Below are 27,903 nucleotides of genomic sequence, written 5' to 3'. Positions count from 1 at the left end.
CTTGGTAGCCCTTTATCCCAGCATGCCACATGCTCAATATCAGGTTCCTAGCCCTCTTGGTTATTAAGGAGAAGTCGTTTAAAGATTTTAGCCTATTTGACCCCTGTGACCTGGAATGAAAGTCAAGGTCATTCATTTGAACAAACTTTGTAGCACTTCATCCCAACATGTCACATGCCCATGTTGTTTAAAGATTTTTACCTATTTGACCCCTGTGACCTTGAATGAAGGTCAAGCTCATTTATCTGAACAAACTTGGTAGTCGTTTATTCCAGCATGCCACATGCCGAATATCAGGTCTCTAGCCCTCTTGGTTATTAAGGAGAAGTCGTTTTAAATATTTTTAGCCTATTTGACTCCTGTGACCTGGAATGAAAGTCAAGGTCATTAATTTGAACAAACTTTGTAGCCCTTCATCCAAACATGTCACATGCCCAATATCGGGTCTCTAGCCTCTTGGTTATTAAAGAAGTCGTTTTTAAAGATTTTTACCTATTTGACTCCTGTGACCTTGAATGAAGGTCAAGTTCATTTATCTGAACAAACTTGGTAGTCGTTTATTCCAGCATGCCACATGCCCAATATCAGGTCTCTAGCCCTCTTGGTTATTAAGGAGAAGTCATTTAAAGTTTTTAGCCTATTTGACCCCTGTGACCTTGAATCAAGGTCAAGGTCATTCATTTGAACAAACTTTGTAGCGCTTCATCCCAGCATGCCACAGGCCCAATATCAGGTACCTAGGCCTCTTGCTTATTAAGAAGAAGTTGTTTAAAGATTTTAGGCTATCTGACCCTTTGACCTTTGAATGAAGGTCAAGGTCATTCATTCGAGCAAACTTGGTAGCCCTTGATCCAGCATGCCATAGGCCCAATATCAGGTCCCCTAGACTGTTTGGTTACTCAGAAGAAGTTGTTTAAAGATTTTAGCCTATTTGACCCCTGTGACCTTGAATGAAGGTTTAGGTCATTCATTTGAACAAACTTGGTAGCCCTCTATCCTAGAATGCCACATTATCAATATCAGGTCTCTAGCCATCTTGGTTATTAAGAGAAGTCGTTTAAAGATTTTAGCCTATTTGACCCCTGTGACCTTGAATGAAGGTCAAGCTCATTTATCTGAACAAACTTGGTAGCCCTTAATCTCAGCATGTCACAGGCCCAATATCAGGTCCCTAGGCCTCTTGGTTATTAAGAAGAAGTCTTTTAAAGATTTTTACCTTTTTGACCCCTGTGACCTTGAATGAAGGTCAAGGTCAGTTATTTGAACAAACTTGGTAGCCCTCTATCCCAGTATGTCACAGGCCTAATATCAGATTCCTAGGCCTCTTGGTTATTAAAATGAAGTCGTTAGATTTTAGCCTATATGACCCCTTTGACCTTGAATGAAAGTCAAAGTCATTCATTTGGACATGCTTGGTAGTCATTCATCCCAGCTTGTTACATGCCAAATATCGGGTCTCTAGGCCTCTTGGTTATGAAGCAGAAGTCTTAACAAGATATTTCAGCCTATTTGACCCCTGTGACCTTGAATGAAGGTCAAGGTCATTCATTTGAACAAACTTGGTAGCCCTTCATCCCAGCATGCTATAAGTCAAAGTTCAGGACTCTAGGTATCCAAGTTTTGGAGAAGAAGTTGTTTAAACGGAAAAGTTGACGCCGGACAGACCGACGGCCAGATGGCCGGACGACGGACAGACGACAGACGCTGCACCATAGCATAAGCTCACTTACCCTTCGGGCAGGTGAGCTAACCACAACGCTTGGTGATGTCAGTGATATATCATAGTTAATTATTTATGAATTATATACTCGGTATACACATGTTTGTTGCAAGAATAGTACTACAGTGCTAATGTTGTATTTTACTCCAATATGCGATGTTTACCTCCTAAACTAGAACACTGACACGTCAGAAAGGGCCCCGCTATGTGTCTGACGTGCTTAAGTGGAAAAGTAGTATTTTGACAACGAATTCTTCCGTGTTAGCTATATGTTGCTAATAAATAATTAATGTCAACATTAATTGGGAAACCGATGATGGTACATTATTATAATTCTTTGGAAAAAGTCTTCCAAGTATTTAACTTGAATCCTGATTCCAAGCTAACATTACATTAAGAGCATACAATTAACTCAAACAAATTTGACCTTGACCTTTGACTTAGTAACCTTGGCCCATGACCTTACCTTTGGACAGTCAACTCCTTGTTTAATTCTGAACAACTTTGCATCATAATGTTATAACAAAATGTTTATCAGTTAAGAGCAACAACATTGTGATTTTTTTAAATGTTAAAATCCAAGATGGCCGATTTTTTAATTTAATTTCAGCCTGAAAAAATTACCAAGCAGATCTAGGATGGATGGGGAATCATCATGTAAAATATGGGGAAAATACTCCACTCCCTTCCATCATTAATGTGCAAAAGAAAAAAAACGGACAGACGGACGGACGGACACAGACGGACAACCTGATTACTATAGGGCACCCGCATCTCGATGCGGGGCCCTAATTAAGATGCCTATTAATGCTTGACAACTGGCCTACCAACGCTTGATCAGGACTTGACACTCTTGTTGAGTACTTGCCTGGTTAGTTGTTTAGTGGTTTTACCCTGATACTCTGGCTTTTCAAACATATCTAACATGGTATATCCTTAAATGACGATGGCTATTAATTGCATGTAACACAAAACAAGAGGCCAAGAGGGCCTGTATCGCTCACCTGGTTTGTAATGCCAAGTAATATTCTGAATATAAGTTCATTGTTTCTTTTCTGAAGGAATTTGGATATTTACTTCCCTATTGGGCCCCACTCTTTCTGCTCCAGGGGGTCAAAGCCAAAATTTATACCAATTCTGTTAACCCCAAGGATGTTTTTGGCCAAATTTGGTTACAATCCATGCAGAACTCTAGGAGAAGTAGCGATTTTATAGGATTTACCTCTATTACCCCCGCCCCTCCTGCCCCCAGGGGGTTAGAGCCAAAATTTATACATGTTCTGTTCCCCTTCCCCCAAGGATGTTTGTGGCCAAATTTGGTTACAATCCATGCAGAACTCTAGGACAAGTAGCAATTTATAGGATTTACCTCTATCACCCCTATTGGGCCCCGCCCCGGGGGGTCAGAGCCAAAATTTATACATGTTCTGTTCCCCTTCCCCCAAGGATGTTTCTGCCCAAATGTGGGTACAATCCATGCAGAACTCTAGGACAAGAAGCGATTTTATATGTTTTACCTCTATTACCCCTATTGGGCCCCGCCCCTCCTGCCCCGGGGGGGTCAGAGCCAAAATTTATACAAGTTTCTGTTCCCCTTCCCCGAAGTAGCGATTTAAAGAAATGTTGACAGGACAGGAACGGACGACGGTGACGATGGACGACGGACGCCGCGCCATGACATAAGCTCACCGGCCCTTCGGCGCCAGGTGATCTAATAAATCAAACCAGGGCTACGAGTAAGTATTCACCCCACTGATAACGGGTTTGGTGAAGGATATTTTTAAAGCAGGAAAAAAGTTCAACATAATGCTTTTACAAATAATTAGAGTAACCTTATTCCGTCTTTGCTCTAGAACAAAGTAGCAAATTTTAGGATTAACCTCTATATCCCCTTATTGTAGGCCCTGCCCTTCCTGCCCCACGTGGGGGTCTGAGCCAAAACTTATACGAATTCTGTTAACCCCAAGGATGTTTATTGGCCAAATTTGATGACAATCCATGCAGAACTCTAGAACAGAGTAGAAATTTATAGGATTTGACTTCTATTTCCACTTATTGGGCACCGCGCTTTCCAGGCCCCCGGTGGGTCTTGAGCCAAACATTTAATACAAGTTTCTGTTCCCCCTTCCCACGATGGATGGTTTCTGGCTAAATTTGGCGTTACAAAACCATGCAGAACTCTAGGAGATAGTAGCGATTTACTAAGGCCTTTTAACTCTTATTACCCGCCCGCCCCAACCTGCCCCACAGGGGGTTAGAAGCCAAAGTTTTATACATGTTTCAGTTCCCCTTCACCCAAGCGAAGTGTTTTGCGTGGGCCAAAATTAGGTTACCATCCATGCTCAGGACCTCTAGGAACAAGTAGCCAATTTTTAGGATTTACCTCTATTTCCCATTATTGAGGATCCTCGCCATTCCTGTGCCCCGGGGGGGAGAGGGGTGGAGGGGTCTGAGACAAAAATTTAAACAAGTTTCACTGTTTCCCCCTTCCCAACATGGATGGTATTCTGGCCAAATTTGGTTACAATCCATGCAGAACTCTAGGAGAAGTAGCGATTTATAGGATTTACCTCTATTACCCCTATTGGGCCCCTCCTGCCCCCAGGGGGTTAGAGCCAAAATTTATACATGTTCTGTTCCCCTTCCCCCAAGGATGTTTGTGGCCAAATTTGGTTACAATCCATGCAGAACTCTAGGACAAGTAGCAATTTATAGGATTTACCTCTATCACCCCTATTGGGCCCCTCCCCACGGGGGGTCAGAGCCAAATTTTATACATGTTCTGTTCCCCTTCCCCCAAGGATGTTTCTGCCCAAATGTGGGTACAATCCATGCAGAACTCTAGGACAAGTAGCGATTTATATGTTTTACCTCTATTACCCCTATTGGGCCCCGCCCCTCCTGCCCCCGGGGGGGTCAGAGCCAAAATTTATACAAGTTCTGTTCCCCTTCCCCGAAGTAGCGATTTAAAGGAAATGTTGACGGACAGACGGACGATGGACGACGGACGCCGCGCCATGACATAAGCTCACCGGCCCTTCGGGCCAGGTGATCTAATAAATCAAACCAGGGCTACGAGTAAGTATTCACCCACTGATAATGGGGTTTGTGAAGGATAATTTTAAAGCAAGAAAAAGTTCAACATAATGCTTTTACAAATAATTAGAGTAACCTTATTCCGTCTTTGCATATTACAGAGTTAGCTCCCTTGCAGGTAGGTATAATTGTTACGTAATGATTTTGTGAATTCACGTCGTTTTCTCCCTAAAAGTATGACGTTACTCTCGCAAACACATGACGTCACAATCGATACCTACCCGCAAGGGCAGATAACTCTGTAATATGCAAGTACAGAATATGTATAATTAGGTGAAATTAACATCAAAACGTATAAAGATACATATCTATTACCACGAGTACAGCACAATTTATTAAATCTTTTCAGTAATTACATGACAAGAGACTTCCAGAAGCTGTGGGTTTTAATGATGTGAATTCTGATAATCAATTGTTAATTGGTCACCAGGAAATCGAAGTCATTCATCAAAGGAAGCTGAGTGGCATTGTCATATCAGTCATGTTATATCACATTTGATTGGCTTAACAGTTTTGTGTCCTCAAGTTTCATTTGTCTCTATCTGCTGCATTCTGAGCACTACTGGTACAGATGTACAGGGAATAAGTCCAAGTTCAGTTTATCACCAAGGAAACAAATTCCTGGGGCATTACATCATACACAAGGTTAAGCAAGGTCAAGGACGTGTGTTTCTCTCCACTGGGTTAGGTATTTTGTCTTGTTGCCGATGGATACCAGATCTTCAGGGTCACCTAGGGAACAAAGGTCTCACAGTAAATATAGTGTTTAATGAAGTTAAAACAAGCAAATTCGTGGAATTTATATCCCCGCTTTCCTTAATCAAAGGCCCATAACTCCACCAAATAGGGTCCAATGAAAATGCTGATTAAAGTTGGCCAAGGCCTTGAGTAATTTAATCATGTTACCAAGTTTTCGAGAAAATCCGTTATAATAACTGCGAGTCATTGAATGGAAGCAGACGAAAAAAGTATTTTTCGCTTATCAAAGGGCCATAACTCAGCCAAATAGAGTCCCAATCAAACTTGGCCAAGGTCCTGAGACATTTAACCATGTCACTAAGTTTCAAGAAAAATGGTAATATTTGTGTGAGAAACTGAAACAGCAAAAAATGGCATTTTTCGTTTTATTCAAATAGGGTCCTCTCACTTTCAGAGTCAATTTTCTTGTAACACTAATTTGTTTTTATCCAGAACAATGTGCTTCCAGAGAATATTTATCTGCATAACTTAAGTATGAAAACATAAAATTGTCAGCAAACTTTGGTTCTCTTAAATGGATAAGGAAAACCTGTTTTTCCATTAAAGCTTGTTGTTTCTGAATATTACAATTATACTTATATTTTAACAAACCTTAACACTTCAACAGTTAAATTATAAGGATGAACAACATGGTGTCTTACCTAGTTCATTAAATACAAATGAGTCGGTCTGTCCTCGCTCACAGAACTTGTACGTCTCACAGCAGACGAGGACGGGGATGTTATAGGACTTAGCGATGAGAGCAATGAGGGAGGAGCCAACTCGGGACATGACACAGCCATTGGCCAGTAATGCATGGGGCGCCTAGAAACACTTTGGTCGCCTAGTAACAGAGAATTACATAAATAATAAGGTATTAACAATTTGTCACTGCATTCATGAGACATGTTGGTAATATTTTCATGATAGACAAGATATTCCGTCTTTTCCATTTTACAGAGTAAGCTCCCTTACGGGTAGATATCGATTGTTACGTCATTATTTTGGGAGCGCAATTCACGTCGTTTTCTCTGAAACGTATGACGTTGCACTCATAAACACATGACGTCACAATCAATACCTACCCGCAAGTGCAGATAACTCTGTAATATGCAAATTCAGAATACAGGCAAGTGATGACACATAAGCTTCATTTAATTAAAGGAGAATAAACTCTAGTATTGTAATCCAACATAGTTTTACAACTGCCTAACTTCGCTTTTTCTTGCATTTTGTCTTACAACTTTTTCACAGCATAATTTTGTGATTTACAGTCATATGATTTTACTGCACATTTTATCAAAACATTTTCACAGTAATAATATTCACGATTTCCAATCGATCATGAAATAGACAAAATTAATCGCAATCAACAATGTGATCGCAAATAATTTGAGTTTACAGTATGCAATAGTTTGTGACAAAAAATATTTGGCCATGAGAAACGAGAGACTTTTCCAATGTGGTTAGTCTTATAATTTACCTCTTGCATCACATAAGAAGCTGCATTCATTAGAACATAAGAACACTTAATTCCTCCCCTCACAAGCTTTCTCAACATCTCACGTCCTACAATAGAAAAAGAACAATACATATGATTTTACATCCATTTACAAATTTGGGCTAAAACCATATCAGAACTTTACCTGATCTGATACAAACATTGCATATTAAATAGATGACTAGTAATAACGCAGTGTACCTTTAGGGTGACTAGTAACCATACACCTATACATATTACAGAGACCAGATTATTAAATCAAATGTGGTTATATCATCAATAATATCACTTGACAATATCATGTTTTAAATATCCATATATTTGATTATCCCTGTATGCCCCATCTCTAATGGCGAGGATAAGAGGCTTCAAAATTCAAGTTTCTTAACTATCCATCAAACACTGCATCTACATTTTACACAGAGCTTAATAAATGTTGGTGATTAAGCAGACATTAATTAATGTTGGTGATTAAGCAGACTGCTTAATTAATGTTGGTGATTAAGAAGACAATTTGAGAAATTTAAGCATTAGATGATTACATCCTGTTTTGATATTAAAGACATTTAACCATTGTCAAATGAAATATGGAGTTAAGCATGATGCACGTATAGATTTAAAAACAGAATTGGACAGGGTGTTTTCAGGATGCTTGGTAACGTGATACTCCCCACTTCCCCCAGGAGCCATAAGAATAAGTTTACCGCGGTATTATTGACTGATCCTTACCTTCCATCTTTGGCTGACCGTCCACAACAATGACCCTGAACTTTATCTTCCTGTTGTGGGCATCACACAAAACTTTCTTCACTAGTGACGAACTAGAAACAAAAACGTGCATATACTGTAAACGTACTGATTTTAACTGTATTTCTAATTTAGCAATAGATTTGTTTTAGCGGTCGATTTATTTTAGCATTTTCTTTGGAACAACGCTAAATTTTGTAAAATAGTATTTTCTGTATTGGGACCGCCAAACCGTGTCGATAAATCAAAATTTTTTTTGCTTTTGCACTTCAATTTGACTGCAAAAAATTTACCAGATATTTATAACATCTTTACAAAGTGAAAACAAGTTTTGAGACCAAATGGAATTCCTACATATATAGTTTATTGATAAATTGACCTTTGTTAAATTTATGGATTAATTTAATTCAACTTCAATCTAATCAACTGTGAAATTAATCATAATTGATGCTCATTTAGTTGATGATTTACTTCCTACATGCTTTAGCAAAATTGAATTATAATTTACATTTAGAATTATAAGAAAGGACACACAGTAAAAATAAGGAGATCTATCCATCAAATAACTTCCATCAAAAAGTCCTTCCACCTTTATTTTTTTGTATAACTTTGATTTATCCTATTTCCGAGGATCTTGGCGCCCATCAAAGAATGATCTACATCTGAGAATGGAAAGAGGGATCTTTTCTCTGCTTTTCAAACTTTGGTTACATACTACAAATGAAATTTGAGATAAATCCCTTCAGTGCTTTCTGAGAAATAGTAGTAACAAACTTGAAATATCAAAATCCAATTGACTGCTTCTGTACTTTCTGAGAAATAGAGGTAACAAGAATTGTGAATGGATGGACGGAAGAACAGACAACAGACCATGGACGAAAGGTGATTTGAATAGATCACCATCGAATGATGGTGGGCTAAAAACTAAATGTTTCTTTACAAGAAGTATTTTAAATACATTAACTCACCTCCCAAATACGACTATAATGTCACCATCAGCGATTTTCTTCTCATCCTTAACATATTTAGATATACCGTCACCGGCTAGTAAGATCTTCTCTCTCACAAAAACTGTCTATACATTCTACTAATGCTTGTTTGGCCTGGATAACAAGAAAAAAATCACATCATCAGCAAATAATAAAGCTTACAAAATGCAGAATGATTCAAGTCTTTATTCTTTTTATCATCAACTAACAAAAATGGCTGATATCATATTATAATACTAACACTCTACCTCTGCCTCACAAACTGACATCCACATGGGGCCATGTTTTGTCCATAACTAATAGGGTCATCATTATCAAGCATATTTCACCATCAAAATCTGACCCCTTTCTATTATCTGTTTCACTTGAGGAGCGTTTCATGTGAAAATCACATGAATATATTTAATAGTAACTTTCTTTAAAGATGCTCCACCGCTGACAAATGATATTTTTTTCACTATCAAAAACAGCAGCAGACGATTTAGTTTTTTTCTTCAGTTACAAAAGTTACTTACTTTACACCATTAATATCGTTGAAAAGTTTGAGCTTCTAATTGTACTTCAAGTTAAAAATATTAAAAATTATAAATTGCATCCAGAAAAAAATTCTGTGGCACTATAACCTGTATGAAATGATTTACTTAATGCGCCTGCACCAAAGGCAAAATAACTTATTTTATATCATTTTAGGTATTTAATGGCGTTCCCCCATACTTACGACACAAACATTTTATTTACCTCTATTTCTGAGCTCTCCGGCGGTATGTGTGATATGTTGTATTTTAGGTATTTAATGGCGTTACCCATACTAACAGACATCAGTCGACACTGATTCAGGAAACTAGAAGACAAATAATAACATAAATCAATCATTTTTTATCTATGAAAGGCAAAAAAAAATTTCAAATCATAATCAAATGACATGGCAACATGGTTGAACAAACCAGTTATTTCTGTGTTGTTGGTTTTTTTTCTTGATATGAAATAATTTTAGCATTTTCTTGCCTTACTTCTTTTACATAGCAATTCAATTAAAGCAACTTAATGTTTTACTTTACCTGTGTTTAAAACGTTTTCATGGTAATATACTTTAGTAATTACTTATCACATGCAAAATACTAATTATAACTAGGCTGGTTTACAATACTGAACCTTAATTGTACAGTTCTCTTACCTGATGTAGGGTTTGATCCTGGCTTCAAGATCTCTGGACAGCTCTTTCTGGGGAGGTGTTGTATAATCTGTTATTACCTGAGAAAATGTCAGGGAAATCACAATTAGATCAAACAACATTACCTCCAGAAAATAGAATAATTGTACTATTTAACCTTGATAACTCGCTGATGATGCTATTGAGTATCTGAGTATTCAAAATAAGCTTACATGTATTTTTTTTTAAACTCAATCTATAGCTATATCGAGAATATTTATAATGATTTCTTAGAAACTTTGGAAAAGCAGCTGTTGAAACTTGATGCATGTAAATATGCCTTCATTTTAAACTGGTCGCCATGGAAGTTGCCAAAGGAAGGTTTATGACCCGTTCTCGTTAGAGTTCGGAAAGACGTCACATAGTTACAGATATTAAAGTGGTGTTCTTGGCAACGACATTACAACGTCGGCTACTTGCTATTCGCTGAAAAAGCTTATAGTAAATACCAACAAAATATTTCAAATTTAAGAGTGTCTTTAAGTTATATGAAGTAACTTAAAAATTTTGCTCTACCTCTTTAAAGGCGGCCAGCATGGCGAGACATCGTGCATTAGATCCGGTGATGATCCCCTCAGCATACTGTACACCCAGCTTGACTACAGCCGGATGGATACTACTGTTGGCTGAAAATCTACACAAAGAAAGTTGTGATGTTAGACAGTAAACCTCCTGTGATGGGAGATAATGATAAGGGCAGTAGCCCATGGGTATCTAATATCCCTATCAAAATGGCCTTTGTTTGTCTGAGGACGGGTATCTAAAATCCCTATCAAAATGGCCTTTGTTTGTCTGAGGACGGGTATATAAAATCACTTTCAAAATGGCCTTTGTTTGTCTGAGGACGGGTATCTAAAATCACTTTCAAAATGGCCTTTGTGTCTGCTGAGGACGGGTATCTAAAATCCCTATCAAAATGGCCTTTGTTTGTCTGAGGACAATGTGGATATTGTTTCAAAGCTTGTATGTCCATCCTCAATCTCTGAGGGTTACTATCACTATTGTTATATCCACCCCTGCTATGTGATGGGATATAATGACAAGGGCAGTAACTCCTGGATATATGTCTCGCTGGCTGTATTAATTGATCATTACAAAGTTAACATATTCATGTTTTAGGAGAAATCATTCAAACTTCTTTTTTAATTGACTAAAATAGAATTTTGATGAAATGAAGATTCTTCAGTTTCATTACTGAGTACCTCAGTTATGAAGAGTTTTTTAATTGACTAAAATAGAATTTTGATGAAATGAAGATTCTTCAGTTTCATTACTGAGTACCTCAGTTATGAAGAGTTATCTCCACTTAAGAACAATTATAGTTTATCATACATAATGTAGTCAAAAAAAGGTATTTACTTTATTTTGTTAATCAACAAATTATAAAACAATCAAGATCAAATAACTCTGACTACATATTTATAGAAGTTGGTAACATCTATGAAAGAAAATATGGTACTGTTTACTCATCTCTGCCACTAATGAGCTTATTGCCAGTGAATTCCGATAAATTATTTTTCCATAATACAATTAATTTATGCAAAATTCATCAGGAATATCATTACATAAAAGGAGTACAAAATTCTGACAGTTGATATCATAACCTTAAAATACAGTATATTCTTATATTTTTACTGGCACAAAATGAAAATTAAAGTTTTTCTTGAAGATAAAACTACTATAATAATCCTTACTTGAGGGAGTTGGTTAACGAGGACTGGCGTTCGTACTGGTGTAGGTGTGATTGAAGATAAAACTACTATAATAATGCTTACTTGAGGGAGTTGGTTAACAAGGACTGGCGTTCTTACTGGTGTAGGTGATTGAAGATAAAACTACTATAATAATCCTTACTTGAGGGAGTTGGTTAACGAGGACTGGCGTTCGTACTGGTGTAGGTGATTGAAGATAAAACTACTATAATAATGCTTACTTGAGGGAGTTGGTTAACAAGGACTGGCGTTCGTACTGGTGTAGGTGATTGAAGATAAAACTACTTTAATAATGCTTACTTGAGGGAGTTGGTTAACGAGGACTGGCGTTCGTACTGGTGTAGGTGATTGAAGATAAAACTACTATAATAATCCTTACTTGAGGGAGTTGGTTAACGAGGACTGGCGTTCGTACTGGTGTAGGTGATTGAAGATAAAACTACTATAATAATGCTTATTTGAGGGAGTTGGTTAACGAGGACTGGCGTTCGTACTGGTGTAGGTGATTGAAGATAAAACTACTATAATAATGCTTACTTGAGGGAGTTGGTTAATGAGGACTGGCGTTCATACTGGTGTAGGTGATTGAAGATAAAACTACTATAATAATGCTTACTTGAGGGAGTTGGTTAATGAGGACTGGCGTTCATACTGGTGTAGGTGATTGAAGATAAAACTACTATAATAATGCTTACTTGAGGGAGTTGGTTAACGAGGACTGGCGTTCGTACTGGTGTAGGTGATTGAAGAGGCGAACTTTCCTCTGCGTGGAAGTTCTCTGTGGGATTTTCTGTTTCTCTAATTTCTTGGCCACTTTTTTCTGAATGTCCGCGTCATCAGCCTTGAGGTGGTCTGGTACTCGTTTTGGTTCCTTTTTGGTGACACCAGATGGCGCTGCAATAGTGAAATGGATACCGATATTATAAGAAAATAATTTTTCAAAAACCTATTAACATATATATTTTTTCTTAACATATTCAAAGCACAGCAAGAAATAGATATTACAAGACTCTTTGATTTGATTTTTTTTTTTTAAGTTTGAAGTTGGTTGGCTTGTACGACAATGTGATAATAAATTATAATAGAAAATAAATATTCATAAGAGTGTCCTCAGTGTGGCTTTTTTCTGACTCTCCTCATCCCCATCATCACTACTCCAGGATTTCAACTTTACTATCACTGTTGTTATATATCCACCCCTGGACTATGTCACAGTAAAAACTGAAGGCTTGTTGTACTAAAGCAGATACAGGTAGTTTGGTCGACTGTTTGGCTTTAAAGATGAGTGTTAATCAATGTAATCTCCAAAGGAAATCTCTCCTAAACTCACTTAGTTTTACTATGACATATAACAGCAGTGATAGTAACCCCTAGAGTAATAAGGATGATCCTCAATCAGTCACTGTTCTAACCACTTAACAAACCCACACCTTGTTCCTAATGATGAGATAGGTATGATAAGACAGGTCTGTTTATGTGTAATGTATATATATATAGATGTGACCTATCTTTTACATATATCTCATCATTAGGAACCTGTTCTCAAACCTTGCCAACAACATCCTGTCCTCACCTGGTCCAGACTGTCCGCCGTCCTTGTTACCTGCAGCTGCTTTAGCTGCCTGTTTGGCTGCCCTCTGTGCTTCCTAACAATGATAAAATTAAGATATTATCAAAACATATTAGTCAAACTGGGATTTTTTTTTTTTAAAGTTCATGAAATGTGCGACCTGTGCAGATCATACAAGTATTTACTTCAGTTTTAAGTTTTTCTTGAGCAAATAGCTTTATATTGATCAATTAAACATTGTTTAAATATATTCAACACATTACTAAATTTTATTACCCAGGTATGATATAACTAACATAGTTTTGAGTATTTCTTAAAGGTTCTGTATCACATTTTGAAGCTATCTAACAATGTGTCATCATCAGATCATAACAATGTTTGCTTAAAGTTGCCAAGACTAAAATAAGCCTAATGAGAGCTTCATAAAGTGCACAGGGATGTACAGTGGGATATAGGGTGTTTTGAACTAACAATTTATTTGCCTAATTACATGGGCTCTAATCATAATGAAACTTATTTCAAAATTAATGATATTACTTTTTTTCTTGAAATTTCTTCTCGTCTATGTAGTTTACCTGTATAGCTCGCCTTTCTGCTTTTAATTCTGCTTTCGACTTCTGTGGCTTTCCATCCCCTGTCTGACCTTGTTCCTTATTTTTCTGGATCTCTTTACCTTTCTCCGCACCAGCTTGTGCTTGACCTTGAACTTTCTCTTTTTGGCCTTGACTTTTGTCAGTTTTATCTTGACTTTTGTCACTGTCACGGGGTGACCCAGGCTTCTTTTCCTTCTTTTTATCCTTCTTTTTTGAACTTCCTTGCTGCGTCACTTGACCTTTGTCTGGAGTTTGACCTTGACCTTTGTCATCTTTAGAAGCAGGATTTAAATCCTTTGTGACTTTTTCTGATTCTGCCATCTACTGAAAATGACATAGAATATATAATTTTACTCTGTCCACGTCATTCCTAAGGCTGTATAACTATACACTGAGGACACGATACGACACATACAGGGGGGACAATTCAATATCAATCAAAATGTTAGGTATCACTACATCACGACTCTGTCAGAAAGAAATTCCAATCAAGAATAATATTTGATTTTAATCAACACATTAATAGAAACCACTCCACAAAGTCAACACAGCCTTGAAGATCGAGCACACTTAAATAAGATCAAAAACTATTTACTAACTGTAAAGTGGGGTTTATATAAATGGCAGGTCAATAAACTGTTCTTTAATTTCATTACCATAACACTCCTTACTTTGGGGTGTTTTTTTAAAGTATACCGCTATTTCTTCATAAAGTCATGGAGTAGTGAAACATCAAACATTTGTAACAGGACGAGAGTAGTACTGTGCCGTTGCTCTACCAACTGAGCTAAAAGACTGAGATCCCTCTAGCCATATGTACAATTAAAATCTGCTACACTTCTTTGACAATATTAATGCATTTGTAAATTCTTCCGAGTTGTTACAGTTCCAAACAGATCTGAATGGACTATTATGCTAAGCGAGATGGAAACATATGTCAAAATAAATAAAAAAAGAGCTAATGCCATTCAGTATCTGTTCTCAGAAAAATGTTACAAATTAAGTTGAAAATATTATCTTAATCAGAAGGTATTTTTTTGGTTCATCAGATATTGCAAGAAAACACGAAATTCAAGAAAAGTCCACAAGATATGATAAACCAGGTAGATCCAATATTTTCCATCTTAGCTAACAAGCAGTGTGTCTATTGATACTGGTCTAAAAGCATACTGTAGGTACAGTACTACATATACTTGAGATTTCATACATGTAGACCACAGGGCCATGTATAGTTTCTATATGAAAAAATATCCAGAAATACATATACAATTTTATATGTATTTCTGGCTATTTTTTCATATAGAAACTATACATGGCCCTGTGTGTAGACGGACTACACCGCACAGAGTGCTGATTGCTGATTGAACTAACCCTTATCTGCTTTGTAGTGCAGGTATCATTACCAAATCGAGAACTTGATGAAGATGAGCAGATTGATAAATATATATATTATAAAAGAAAATTCATAGAATCATTATTACAAAACAGCTGTCGGTCTGTAGTTCTATATCTTCAGTCTCGATTTCGAAAACGTCTGTCATCGACTATGCGGTAAGAACATAATTCAAATCATGTCGTTATTCAACAAATATCACGAACTTACTTATTTGCGTATATATATCTACAGCTCAACTGATGAAATATGGTTGAAACTCAGCGTATAAATTCACATGCAACACTAATTTATCAACTTCCGGGAATTCCCCAATGCGTTTCCGGTATTGGGGATATTTTTCTAAAAATAGATTGGTCTAACCATTGTCACTGGTTCGCCCCAAATCGCACGATGATCCAAATAACTCGGCGACACAAAATTTTATTCTGAAATGATAAAAAAAAAATAAAAAAAAAACACCCATCAATAGTTAAAAAAATAAGTAAATTAAAAGTATTCTGAAAAAAATACATACATTTATTCTAAGCACTGTTCGCACTGTTCGCACTGTTTTTCCAGTCTTGATGATAGCTTCAAGCTAATATGACTGTCCTTAATAAATGTTCATTATTCACTTTCTGGTTTGCGCATGCAAAGAGAGAGTTGTTAAAAACAATAAAATGATAAAAAAAGTCTATCCTTTGTAGTCCGTTCATTTCCTTCCTATTACGTTTATATTTATATGGCATACAAATCCATTCCTTAGAAAACCTCATATTCAGGTCAGATCTTTTCTTTTGTAAGAATTAGCAAGATAACCCTACTAAATCCTCACATCACTATATAATGATATAGTCGTAATTCGTAAATCAAGATTAGCGAGGTAACCCCACTAAATCTCTAGAAGTTCTTTTGTTCTTGTTATAGACTATGTTGATCCAGTTGTAGTTGACTAATAACAATTAGGATGGAATTTCAGCTCCATGTTCTTCCAGTGGTCATTCAAACTGCTTTTGAAACTATTTAAGACTTTTGATTCCACCACTTTGTTAGGTAATGTATTCCAATCATGCACCACTCTATTGGAAAAACAATTTTTTCTACAATTCAAATGGCATCTTTTTTTCCTAAGCTTGTAACTGTTTCCTCTGGTTCCTGTTCGATCTTCCACATAAAACATATCATTTTTATCGACTCTGTCAATGTCCTTTATAATTCGATATGTTTGTACCATATCATTCCTCTTTCGCCGATATTGTAATGTTGGTATTCCTAAACTTCTGAGCCGTTCACTGTAGGTCAAATTTTTCATGGTCTTGACAAGTTTTGTTGCCCTGCGTTGCACGTTTTCAATCCGAATAATATCCTTTTTATATAATGGGTTCCAAACACAGCTCGAATATTCCACATGAGGCCTAATGAGTGATTTGTACAGGATTGTGAACATGTCCTTATCTAAATAATCAAAACTTCTTCTGATGATACCAATCAATCTATTAGCTTTGGATATACTCTCAGATATATGCTTGTTAAATTTAAGGTCCTTATCAAAAATAACTCCTAGGTCTTTTTCTTCCTTTGTTTGTTTGATTTCAGTTATTTGTTCATCTACATTAGTCATATTGTAACTTTGTTGCGTATTGTTGTTGCCAAAATGGATAGATTTACATTTTTCCGTGTTAAAGTTGATTTGCCAAGTTTCTGACCACAATGTTAGTCTATCTAAATCCGTTTGAATATCTCTTTGCCCATCCAGGTTAGCTGGTCCAATTAGCTTGGCATCATCTGCAAATAATTTAACTATCGAATTAACTTGTTCAGGTAAGTCATTGATGAAGATAAGGAATAGAACAGGTCCTAAAACACTCCCTTGAGGAATACCACTTTTTACTTCCTTCCAGCCTGAATAATTTCCATGCACAGTTACTCTTTGTTTTCTTCCTATTAGAAAATGACTAATCCATTTGAGTACTTTTCCTTTTATTCCGTAGCTTTCTAATTTCGACAGCAATCTTTGATGAGGTACTGTATCAAATGCTTTTCTAAAATCGAGGTAAACTATATCCACAGGGTTTCCTTCATCTAATAATTTTGTGACTATTTCTACAACCTCTAGTAACTGCGTCGTAGTTGATTTTCCTTTCCTAAATCCAAATTGATGAGCTGACAGCAAGTCTTGTCCTTCCAGATGTTTTAGAATGTGATCTTTTATGAGTTTTTCCATAATTTTCCCCACAATGGATGTTAAGCTCACTGGTCTATAGTTTTCCACTTTTTTCTTGTTTCCCTTTTTATGAAGGGCTGTAATGTTGGCAATTTTCCATTCTTCAGGGAGTTTTCCTTCGTTTAATGATTTCCTAAATATGATGTGAAGTGGAGTTGTTAAGGATTTTCTCAGTTCATACAGTACTTTTGGATGTAAGTTGTCGGCCCCCGGAGATTTTGATGGATTGATCTGGTCTAGTTTCTTAAGCACCATGTTTTCTTCAATGTGGATATCTGTGAGTTCTGAATTAAAATTCCTTTGATCTACTGTAGGATATGTAGTCATATCCTCACTTGTGAACACACTTGAGAAAAAGTTGTTTAGTAGTTCAGCCTTAAATTTTGGGTCGGATATAAGTTCCTCTTGATCATTTATTAAATCCCCGATTCCAGTATTTACTTTGGTTTTTGATCGAACGTATTTCCAAAAACCTTTACTGTCCTTTTTTATATCACTTGTCACTTTTTTTTCATAATCATGTTTGGCCTCCCGGATTTTAGATGTTGCCTCATTTCTAGCTGTAACGAATTTTCCATAATTTTCACTGGTTTTTACGTTTCTATATTTACTCCAGCACTTCTTTTTCTTTTTTATAGCAAACATAACTTCTTTGGTGATCCAGCCCTCGAATTTATTGTGATTGATGTTTGGTACTACTTGGCTCACTGGTATATGCTCATCCATTAATTGTGTTAAAATTTCTGCCAAGTATTTCCAGGACTCTTGCACACTTTTAGATTCTAGGACTGTTTCCCAATGAATATCATCCAATCTTGCTGCTATTTTGATGTAGTCTCCTTTGTAGTATTTATACTTTTTGGTTTTGGATATCGGAGTAGTCTGGTATAGATGCAAATTTAGAGTTATTATCGAATGGTCACTTTTACCAATAGGTGGACTAATTTTGATGTCATCGATTATTTCTTCATTATTTGTTATTACCAGGTCAAGAAGTGAGGATATTTGGTTGTGCCTATGTCTGGTATCTTCTGTTACACACTGAGTTAGATATGAGTCCTGTAGGGTTTCCAAAAATTTAAAACTCTCGCTCCCTATTGCTCCTCTTGTGATCATATTATCCCAGTCTATTTCTTTATAGTTGAAGTCTCCCATGATCAACAAATGTGTACCCAGGCTTGTTGCATTAGAGATGACATTGTTAAGCTTCCTGTTATTTTCCAATGTACTTGATGGGCTTCTATAGACACATCCCAAAATGAGCGTTTCATTGATTTTTAAATTTATAGAGCACCATATACTCTCCTCAAAACCATTATTAGGGAAATCTTCCAAACGTGTTCCATAGAGACACTTCTTTATATAGATGATGACACCTCTTCCTTTTATGGTGGAGTTTATAAATGTGTCGTAATTCTCCATGTTAAATTCACACTCTTGTATTCCCTTGTTATTTTTTGGTAATACCTCAGTTAGTACTATGATGTCTGGATTTTCTTCCTTAATGACCACTTCTAACTCCTTTCTTTTATTTAAAAGACTGTCTACATTACTATATATAACTCTTAAAGGTCGTTCTTCTGTGTTTTCATCTGTGACGTAGTTTAAAACCGGAATAAAACTGTTCCCCTAATCAACACTATTTTCGTTTGATTCTGTTGATTGTATACCATCCCAGGTATGGTTGGCACTCTCATTTGGTAGTTGTGGTGATGAGAGGGTCTCTTCATTGCTACTATCTAGGTCTAAGTTTTGAGAGATGAATCCAAAAATTCTTTCATTTTGGGCATCGTTTGGAGTACTGGTATAAGATTCCTCATGATGAGTTTTCTCCTCAAACTTCTTGGAATGTTGCCCCTTTTCTGTTGATCTTATTAACCTCTGAACTACTGGGACTTGTTTCTTGTGATCCCCAGCTGGTGGACCTATTTTGGATATATTCACATTTGTTGATGTTCCGGTTACCCCACTCTTTGGTCTTGCACCTTCCACCTGTCTGGAGGAATCATTCGATTGCTCTCTCTGTTTCGTTTGGTTCGGTTGAGGGTTGATTTTACTTTTTCTAACTCTGGTGTCCTTAACTATTTCCCCTCCTCTTATCATAACTTCTTCACCAAGATCTTTCCTCCTCTGTAATTCTTCACGTAAGCCTTGAAATTTATTTCTTTGCTCATTTGTATAGTCTCTTCCTATTATGACTTTTTCGAGACTTTTATCGTCTATTTCTCTTATATTCCGGCAGTTTTCTAAGAGCTTCTTCCTATCTGCTCTTTTCTCCAAGGTCACTTTTGCAGGCCTATGCTTCCCATCTGCTGCCTTTCTCCCTAATCTGATGATTTCCTTGATTTCTATTCCTCCAACTTGCAAATGTCGACAGATTTTCATGATTTTGGCTGAATCCTCATCTTTTCTAATTTGAGAATTATCGCTCTCCGACTCCGGCAAATTGAATATCATGAGGTTCATCTCCCTTCTTCTTCTATCCTCCATTTCTTGTATTCTTTTTTCAATCACCTCATCTATATCTTTTCTCATGTTAGTGACAATATCATCTTTCATTTCTTCAACTGCTTCGGTCACCTTGCCAGGAATTCCCTGTTCAACATTTTCCATCCTGTCTTCAAGTTTATCCAACCTCAGTTTTGTTGTTTCTTTAATCTCTTTCAATGCCTTGTCCATTGAACTGAATTTGGGGAAATTACACTTGCATGTATTGCATGTCCATTTGAAGTTATCAAGAAATCCATTTTTGGCTAACTTATAGAGCTCGGTAGGTATCTTTGCACACGCCAAACAGAACCAGCATTCACACACCTCACATTGTATTCCTTCAGTGTCGTCACCAATCTCTGTCGTACATATGGGACAACAGCATTTATCACTGCTACTTTTCCTTGGTCTCTTGCTAGTGGCTTTACTTGTGCCTTGGGATAGCGATCCCCGCCTACCCCCACGCTTTCCTCCTCTATTACTCATATCTCACGATCGGTATATATAATGTAGTCTAGTACAGGTTGTTGTGGATCCTGTTCTACTACTGAAGTCTATAATCTTGACACAATTGGTGTTTTCCCTATAGTGTGTGAACAGCAAGATAACCCCACTAGTTTCACACTTCAGTCCAGCTATCTATAGGTATAAACCAACTTGTGTTGTTATTTTAATAGCAGTCTCCATACACACGCTCCATTAGGCGCTGGATCCATACCTTCTTTAATGTTGTTATCGGGTGAATTCCATCCCTGTACAACTCTATCGCTAGCTCCTGTTGTGCTGTTTTTCCTTTGGATTTCCTTGTTTTTACAACATCAATATGGAAACAGGGTGATTTAAATTTCTCCTCTTTATTATGTTCATAGATAAAAGAATTTATCTCCTTGATTTGTTTCCAAAGAATTTTATCTTCTTTGTGAAATGTTCCATCAGTATCCTCAAAACCTTTATATTGGTTCCATGCCTCAATAGAATATGCTGGTATGTACATTAAGCATAGGTTTAGGCGAGAATAGTTTGAGAACAGGCCTAATATTTTCATAACCTGGTTGGTATAGTGCTCCTTACCTTCCGTCACATCTTGAAACCGCAGACTTATTTTACCTGATGTGCTGTCCTTAGTTGTAAGGTCACATGTGCCTGTCCATAAGTAAATCACTGTTTTCTGATTCCTTCTTATGTTCCTTTTCCTTATTTTCTTTTCAATAATACTTATACATTTTTCTGTCGATGCTCCTGCTAAACAATCAAACTCAATACTTGGTTTGTCCTCTTTAATTTCTTTGTAGATGTTTTGGAGTACTAATCCTTTGCTGTCTCCAATAACTAAAGGCCTCCATATTCTGTCTTTGTTTGGAAAACTGAGTGGAGTTTTTTGCAGATATTTTTCTAGCTTCCGTATAGGCTTAGACATCGATGTTTATTTTAGCTCAGAGTATCATAGGGCTTAATTGTCATCAACTCCAAAAACCAAGGTCACAGATGAATACGGAGTATCAATGCATAACGTAGAATAACGTAGATTCTGTTATTGTTTTTCTTTCAAATCACCCGCGGTCCGCCATCTTGTTTTGAAGGTACCGATGTCATACCTCACTTTTACCTCATACTGCCGATTTTGGGGGATATTTCGAGAAAAACGACATCACTCCATCTTCTATGTTCCATCCAATGACTTTTTACCCGAATCCTAGACCATAATGGGTCTTACTTGATGATAAATACACAAATTTACACCATAAAATTACAACTGCAGAAAAACACGTCTATACTCTCGCGCATGCGCAAACCTTGTTGTTACTGTACATAGTTAACAATATTTAAATTCATCTCAGTCTCTGTTAGTTTTGTTCATTTTAAAACAAGTACATTATCACTTTGTTTGATTGATTATTTTAATGTCCTATTAACAGCCAGCTAGGGTCATGCAAGGACGGCCTCCCATGCATGCAGTGTGCAGCGTGTGTGAAGTGCGAGGCGCGCGCCTTGGGGGACTGCGGTGTGTTCGTGTTGAGTGGAACCGTTGCCCTTTTTATAGTGCTTTGCATGCCGCCGAAGACACCAAGCGACACACCCCATCCGGTCACATTATACTGACAACGGGCGAACCAGTCGTCCCATTCCCTGTTTGCTGAGCGCTAAGTGACTGTGTGTCTCGGCCAGGGGACAGAACCCAGAGCCTTTCTCGCAGGGGCGAACGCTCAACTCAAGGCCAAATGTGAGGTGGTGCCAAGGGAGGCATTAAGAAACATAAAGTCAGTTAGGAAGAAGAGAAAAGATAAGATCCTAAATTCAGTCACCTTTTACGGTCATGCAATAGGGGCAGCAGGTACAATTCTAACGTCCTACCTGCAGGGCAGAGGACATTAACAATATTTTAACAGATACATATATTAGAAATATGTATAGAGGTCTATGTTTCTGACAGAGGTGGGAACGGTGTTACAGGCATTGCAATGAAGCATTTTTTCGTGATAGACATTTTTCAGTGACTCGTAGTTAAAAGACGGTATTGAGTGCATTATTACACACAGTGTATGAACGGAAGTTTATAGTATAATCGTTAGTTGCTTTTTGTATCCTCACTTGTATCGAAGCGGGATGAATATAAAACAGGCATGGTGTACAGATCGCTAAAACAGGCTTATCGTACAAACCGGGCTACGCTAATTACGTTCGCGGAAACGCTTCTTTTACATAGCAAAAGGTCGTCTGGGGGAGCGTATGTGATAAATATTTGCTCCGTGTTCGACTCACGGCCAATAATCCAAATATATGTCTAATTAACACAAAAATAATATACAATAATTTATTTTGCCTTTGGTGAATGCACAATTGTACTTCATTCATATAGGATATAGTGCCACGGGATTTTGTCGGGATGCAATTAATTATTTTTCATAATTTTAACTTGAAGTAAAATTAGAAGCTCAAACTCAATGGTGGTAATGGTGTAAAGTAAGTAACTTTTGTAACTGAAGAAAAATACTAAATTGTCTGCTCCTGTCTCACATTTCATATGTTGGTTCTCCTAGGGCCTTAGTTGTGCATATTGCGATTAGGGACCAATCGATCAACAAGATGGCTGCCAAGAAGCCAACTTGGATTTTGATATGTAGTATGTTTGAAAAAAATTGAAAAGCAGAGAAAAGATCCCTCTTTCCATTGTCAGATTCTCGGATCTTTGATATTGCTTCATTCCTAGCCTCGGGGAATTTTCTAAAATTGTCATTTGATTTTATATTTCTATATTTGTTCGATTATTTCTTTGTCTTCTTTGTTGCTGCTATTACATCCTTGGTGATCCTTGGACTGGGTGTGTTTTATATCTAGAACTACTTGGCTCACTGGTATACATTCCTCTATTAATGTTGTTAGTATTCCGCCAGGTAATCCAAGGATTCTTACACACTTGTAGTTTCCAGCACGAATTCCCAATGAATTTCACTCAAACTTGCTGATATACTTTCACACAGTCTCCTTTATAAGTGATTATACTTCTTGACCTTTGATAAAGGAGCTGTGTGAAACAGCTGTAGATTGAAAGCAATTACTGAATGGCCACTCTTTCCAAATGGATTGCTGAGCTTGATATCATCCATCATTTCTTTATACCTGGTTATTATTAAGTCCAGAAGTGAGGATTGTTGGTTACGTCTATGTCTGGAATATTCTGTTAATACTGTGTTAGGTATGAATCTTGTAGAGTTTCCAGGGAATTGTAACTGTCACTCATTATTTGTCCTTTCGTAGTCATATTTTCCCCCAGGATCATCAAGTTTTTCACAAGGCTGACCTCACTGGAGGTGACGTCACTTAACTTACAGTTATTTTCTTGAGTGCTTGATGGAATTCTGTATATGCATTCCATGATCAGTGTTTCGTTTTTATTTAAGCATTGATGTAACTATTTTTGAACTTCATCTGGGTATGAAAGAAATTTTGTTTGCAAACTGTGTGAATCCTCATAAATGATTCTCACAAAAGTTTGCAAACAATTTTTTTTTCATAATCCGATGAAGTTCAAAAATAATAACATTAATGCTTATAATTAATTTTTCATACTACTTGATAATATAAGATAAGCTTAAACTTACGATTCCATTGATTTTCCAATGGATTATATTTTTCTAAACCAATACTCAACGTGGACGTCTCTATTGTGACGTCATGATAACGTCATTCTCGGATTTTTTCTTCATAGTATATGGAGAAAAAGAATCTGCCAATCAGAAATTCGTATTTAGTATAAAACAAATAAAAAATAACAATTAAATTTTATTAGTCACCAGATCCTCTCCTCATAACCGTTGTTAGGGAATTCCTCTATACATATCCCACGAAGAATCTTTTTACGTAAATAAAAACGCCCCTTCCTTCTGTTAAGTTGATAGGATGAACCCATCATCGCTATGATTCTCATTGTCGTCTAATAACTGTTGAGATGCTAGGGTCTCATCCTGAGAGCTGATGTCAGAGTCCTCAATTTGAGAGCAGAATTCTATCATTAGAGATTTGGATTAGTGGTATCTAGATAGAGATGAGTTTACCTGTATTGTCCTTTTAGGTTTCTCGTTATGATGTTTTGGATTTCTGTGTTTTCTCTGTTGACTTGAGAAGCTTTGGGCGACAGGAATTGATTGACTCTTTGTCTCTTTTCTTGTGTCTGATTTAGCCTCATTAGAATAATTTTGTCTGGTAGACGCTTCACTCTGTTATTTACTACGGTTCAACTTAGTTTTTTTTTTAAATATTTGTTCTTCCTCTGGTGTCATTATTTCCCCTCCTCTTACCATCACGTCTTCTCCTTGCTTTTATCTAGTCTGTAGCCCATCCCATTGATTCTTTGCTTCCTAGTGTAGTCCCTTCTATTATGAATTTATAGAGGTAAATATCCTCTACTTATTTGTCCTATCTTACTTTAATATCCACTTCTCCAACCTGTACATGTTGGTATATTTATAGGAACTTTGTCACATCTTCATCCTTACTAGTCCGCGAATAATCGCTCTCTGACTCGGGTAAACTGAAGAAAATTAAGTTCAGCTCCCATCTTCTTCTATCGTCCGTTTCTCGTCATGTTTTCAATTACAATATCTTTTCGAACATTTGATAATACGTCGTGTTTCATTTCTTCAACTGCTTCCGTGACCTTGACTGGGATTGTTTGATCAACTGCTTCCGTGACCTTGACTGGGATTGTCTGATCAACTGCTTCCATGACCTTGACTGGGATTGTCTGATCAACTGCTTCCGTTACCTTGACTGGGATTGTCTAATCAACTGCTCCCGTGACCTTGACTGGGATTGACTGAACAACTGCTTCCGTGACCTTGACTCGGATTTTCTGATCAACTGAATCCGTGACCTTGACTGGGATTGTCTGATTAACTGATTCCGTGACTTTGACTGGGATTGTCTGGTCAACTGCTTCCGTGACCTTGACTGGGATTGTCTGATTAACTGATTCCGTGACATTGACTGGATTTTCTGATCAACTGAATCCGTGACCTTGACTGGGATTGTTTGATCAACCTTTACCATTCTGTCCACAAGTTTTTCCAATCTTTGTTGAATTGATTCTCAGTTAATGCCTTATCCATTGAGTTTAATTTTGGAAAATTGCACTCATATGTGTTATATGTCTATTTGAAGTTGTCCATAGGCCCATTCTTGGCCAGTTGGTGGAGGTCTATAGGCATATTTGCACAGGTAAGGCAAAACCAGCATTCACAGACTTCACATTGTATTCCTTTCGCATCATCTCCAAAGCCAGAGGTACATATAGGACAGCAGCATTTCCTAAGTCCCTTACTAGTGACCTAGATTGTTTGGTTAATGAACCTCGCCTTTCTCCTCGCTGCGACGGCTACTCATTATTCCTATTTCCTTAAAGGTGTCATATACCTTTTGTGCTCTTTTTGTTACTCGGTTAGTTCCACTAGTAACATATTTCAGTCCAGCTATCTACAGAAAATGACCAAATTGGATGGTCGGGTAGTGTAGTGGTTAATCCACTCGCCTTTCATCTAGTCGTCGGGATTCGATCCCCGGCACGGACGTGAAAATGTCAGGGGTCACCTACCCGATCACGTGGGTTTCTCCGGGCACTCCGGTTCCCTGCCACTCTAAGACCCCTCGCGCGCTTTCATTCGGGCCATCGAAAGTGATTTGTATAAGTTGCATAGCTTGTTTCGGAAGCGATGTAAAATAAATAAAGTTTATATTTAAATTGGGTTATATTTATTTAATAGGAAATTCTTGCCTAATAACAGTCCTTATATACTTTTCCATTTGGCGCTTGATGAATAGTAAAAACTTGTACATTACACATTAGTATGACTGTTATGTGGATTCCGTCCCTGTACACCTCTGTTGCTAGTTCCTCTTGTACAGCTCTTCCTTTTGATTTACGTGTTTGGTGACATCAATGTGAAAACTTGGTGATTTGAAATCTTCTCCTTATTGTTCTCAGGAGTTAATTTCCTTTGTTTGTTTCCACAGAATACTGTACTCTTTATCTCCAAATCTCCGTATCTCCAAAACCTTTGTGTTGATTCCATCCTTAGTGTAGTATGCTGGTATGTACATTAAACATAGGTTTAGACGGGAATAGTTTACAGTCACACTTAGAATTTCCATACATGCGTAACATGGTATCATTTGTACGGTGGCTGATTTGTGCCATTTCGTCTTTTCGTCTTTTCGCCCCGAAAAGACGAGAATTAAGAAACCTTAATTTTCGTCTTTTCGTCTTTTCGCCCCGAAAAGACGAAATTTAACAAATTTAAATTTCGTCTTTTCGCGGCGAAAAGACGAAAAGACGAAAAGTCAAACACGAAAAGACGAAAGTGATACAAGCTAATTAGCGACTTTGATTCTCGTCTTATCGCCTTCAAAATTCTCGTCTTTTCGTCTTTTCGTCTTTTCGCCCCGAAAAGACGAAATTTAACAAACCTCAATTTTCGTCTTTTCGTCTTTTCGTCTTTTCGCCCCGAAAAGACGAAATTTAACAAACCTTAAATTTCGTCTTTTCGTCTTTTCGCCCCGAAAAGACGAAAATTAACAAACCTTAATTTTCGTCTTTTCGCCTTCCGGTCCGGTGTGGAAGTCATTTTGAAATCTTTTTATCTTAATATTGACTTAATTGTTCAATATGGAAGCATCAAAGAAGTTTATGATAACAATCGATTTATTAAATTGATAGTATTACAAGTATCTTCATCAATAACTAAGATTAGAAGTTTTAAAACAGAAGTCAACATGTATGTTTACAGCAGTTACGTAGATTTCTCATACGTGGCATATGCCACGTGCCACTAACAGATTCATCATTCCGCAAATCCTTTAGCATGATTGATACATTTTTTAAAATTCATTGATATCTTATTTTTTGTGTTGTAATCGCCCTCTTTAGCAATTACGCTTATCATAACATTGCCGTGTATATTTAGGATCATAATGAACTTAAGATGCTAAACAAGCACTTAGAGGAGTTGCCTCCCCTACACAACTTTAAAAAAAAAGTTGTCGGCGGGTAATATTTGAAAGCGTTTGAACCACGGATAAACTTGTTAACAAAATAATTTATGAAAGACAACTCGTGAAGACTTTGAGTTTAAAGGAAGGACTTGTACCAAGAAATTGCTCAAATACAGTTAATTAGAACAGTCAATCAGTAGGTACAATGTACTGTGTATTATTTGAAAAGACATTTTGACTACATACATATGACATGGTCTTCATCATAATTGTACATTAGAAATTACATTATAATCTTCGTCGTATATGATAGATGACAAAGTATATCTGTAATTTGTATTTTTTCGGGGCGAAAAGGCGAAAAGACGAAAAGACGAAAATTAAGGTTGGTTAATTTTCGTCTTTTCGGGGCGAAAAGACGAAAAGACGAAAATTAAGGTTTGTTAATTTTCG

At 37.0% G+C, this 27,903-nt stretch overlaps 1 pseudogene; it reads right to left on the bottom strand.

Annotated features, from left to right (window-relative positions):
- Window positions 1–5,123: 5,123 nt before the first annotated feature.
- LOC138308501 (translation initiation factor eIF2B subunit delta-like) lies at window positions 5,124–15,704 on the bottom strand (annotated as a pseudogene).
- Between the last annotated feature and the right edge of the window lie 12,199 nt (window positions 15,705–27,903).

This window comes from Argopecten irradians, chromosome 15, assembly GCF_041381155.1.
Source record: "Argopecten irradians isolate NY chromosome 15, Ai_NY, whole genome shotgun sequence".
NCBI lineage: Eukaryota > Metazoa > Mollusca > Bivalvia > Pectinida > Pectinidae > Argopecten > Argopecten irradians.
This window is presented reverse-complemented; position numbering and strand designations above follow the sequence as displayed.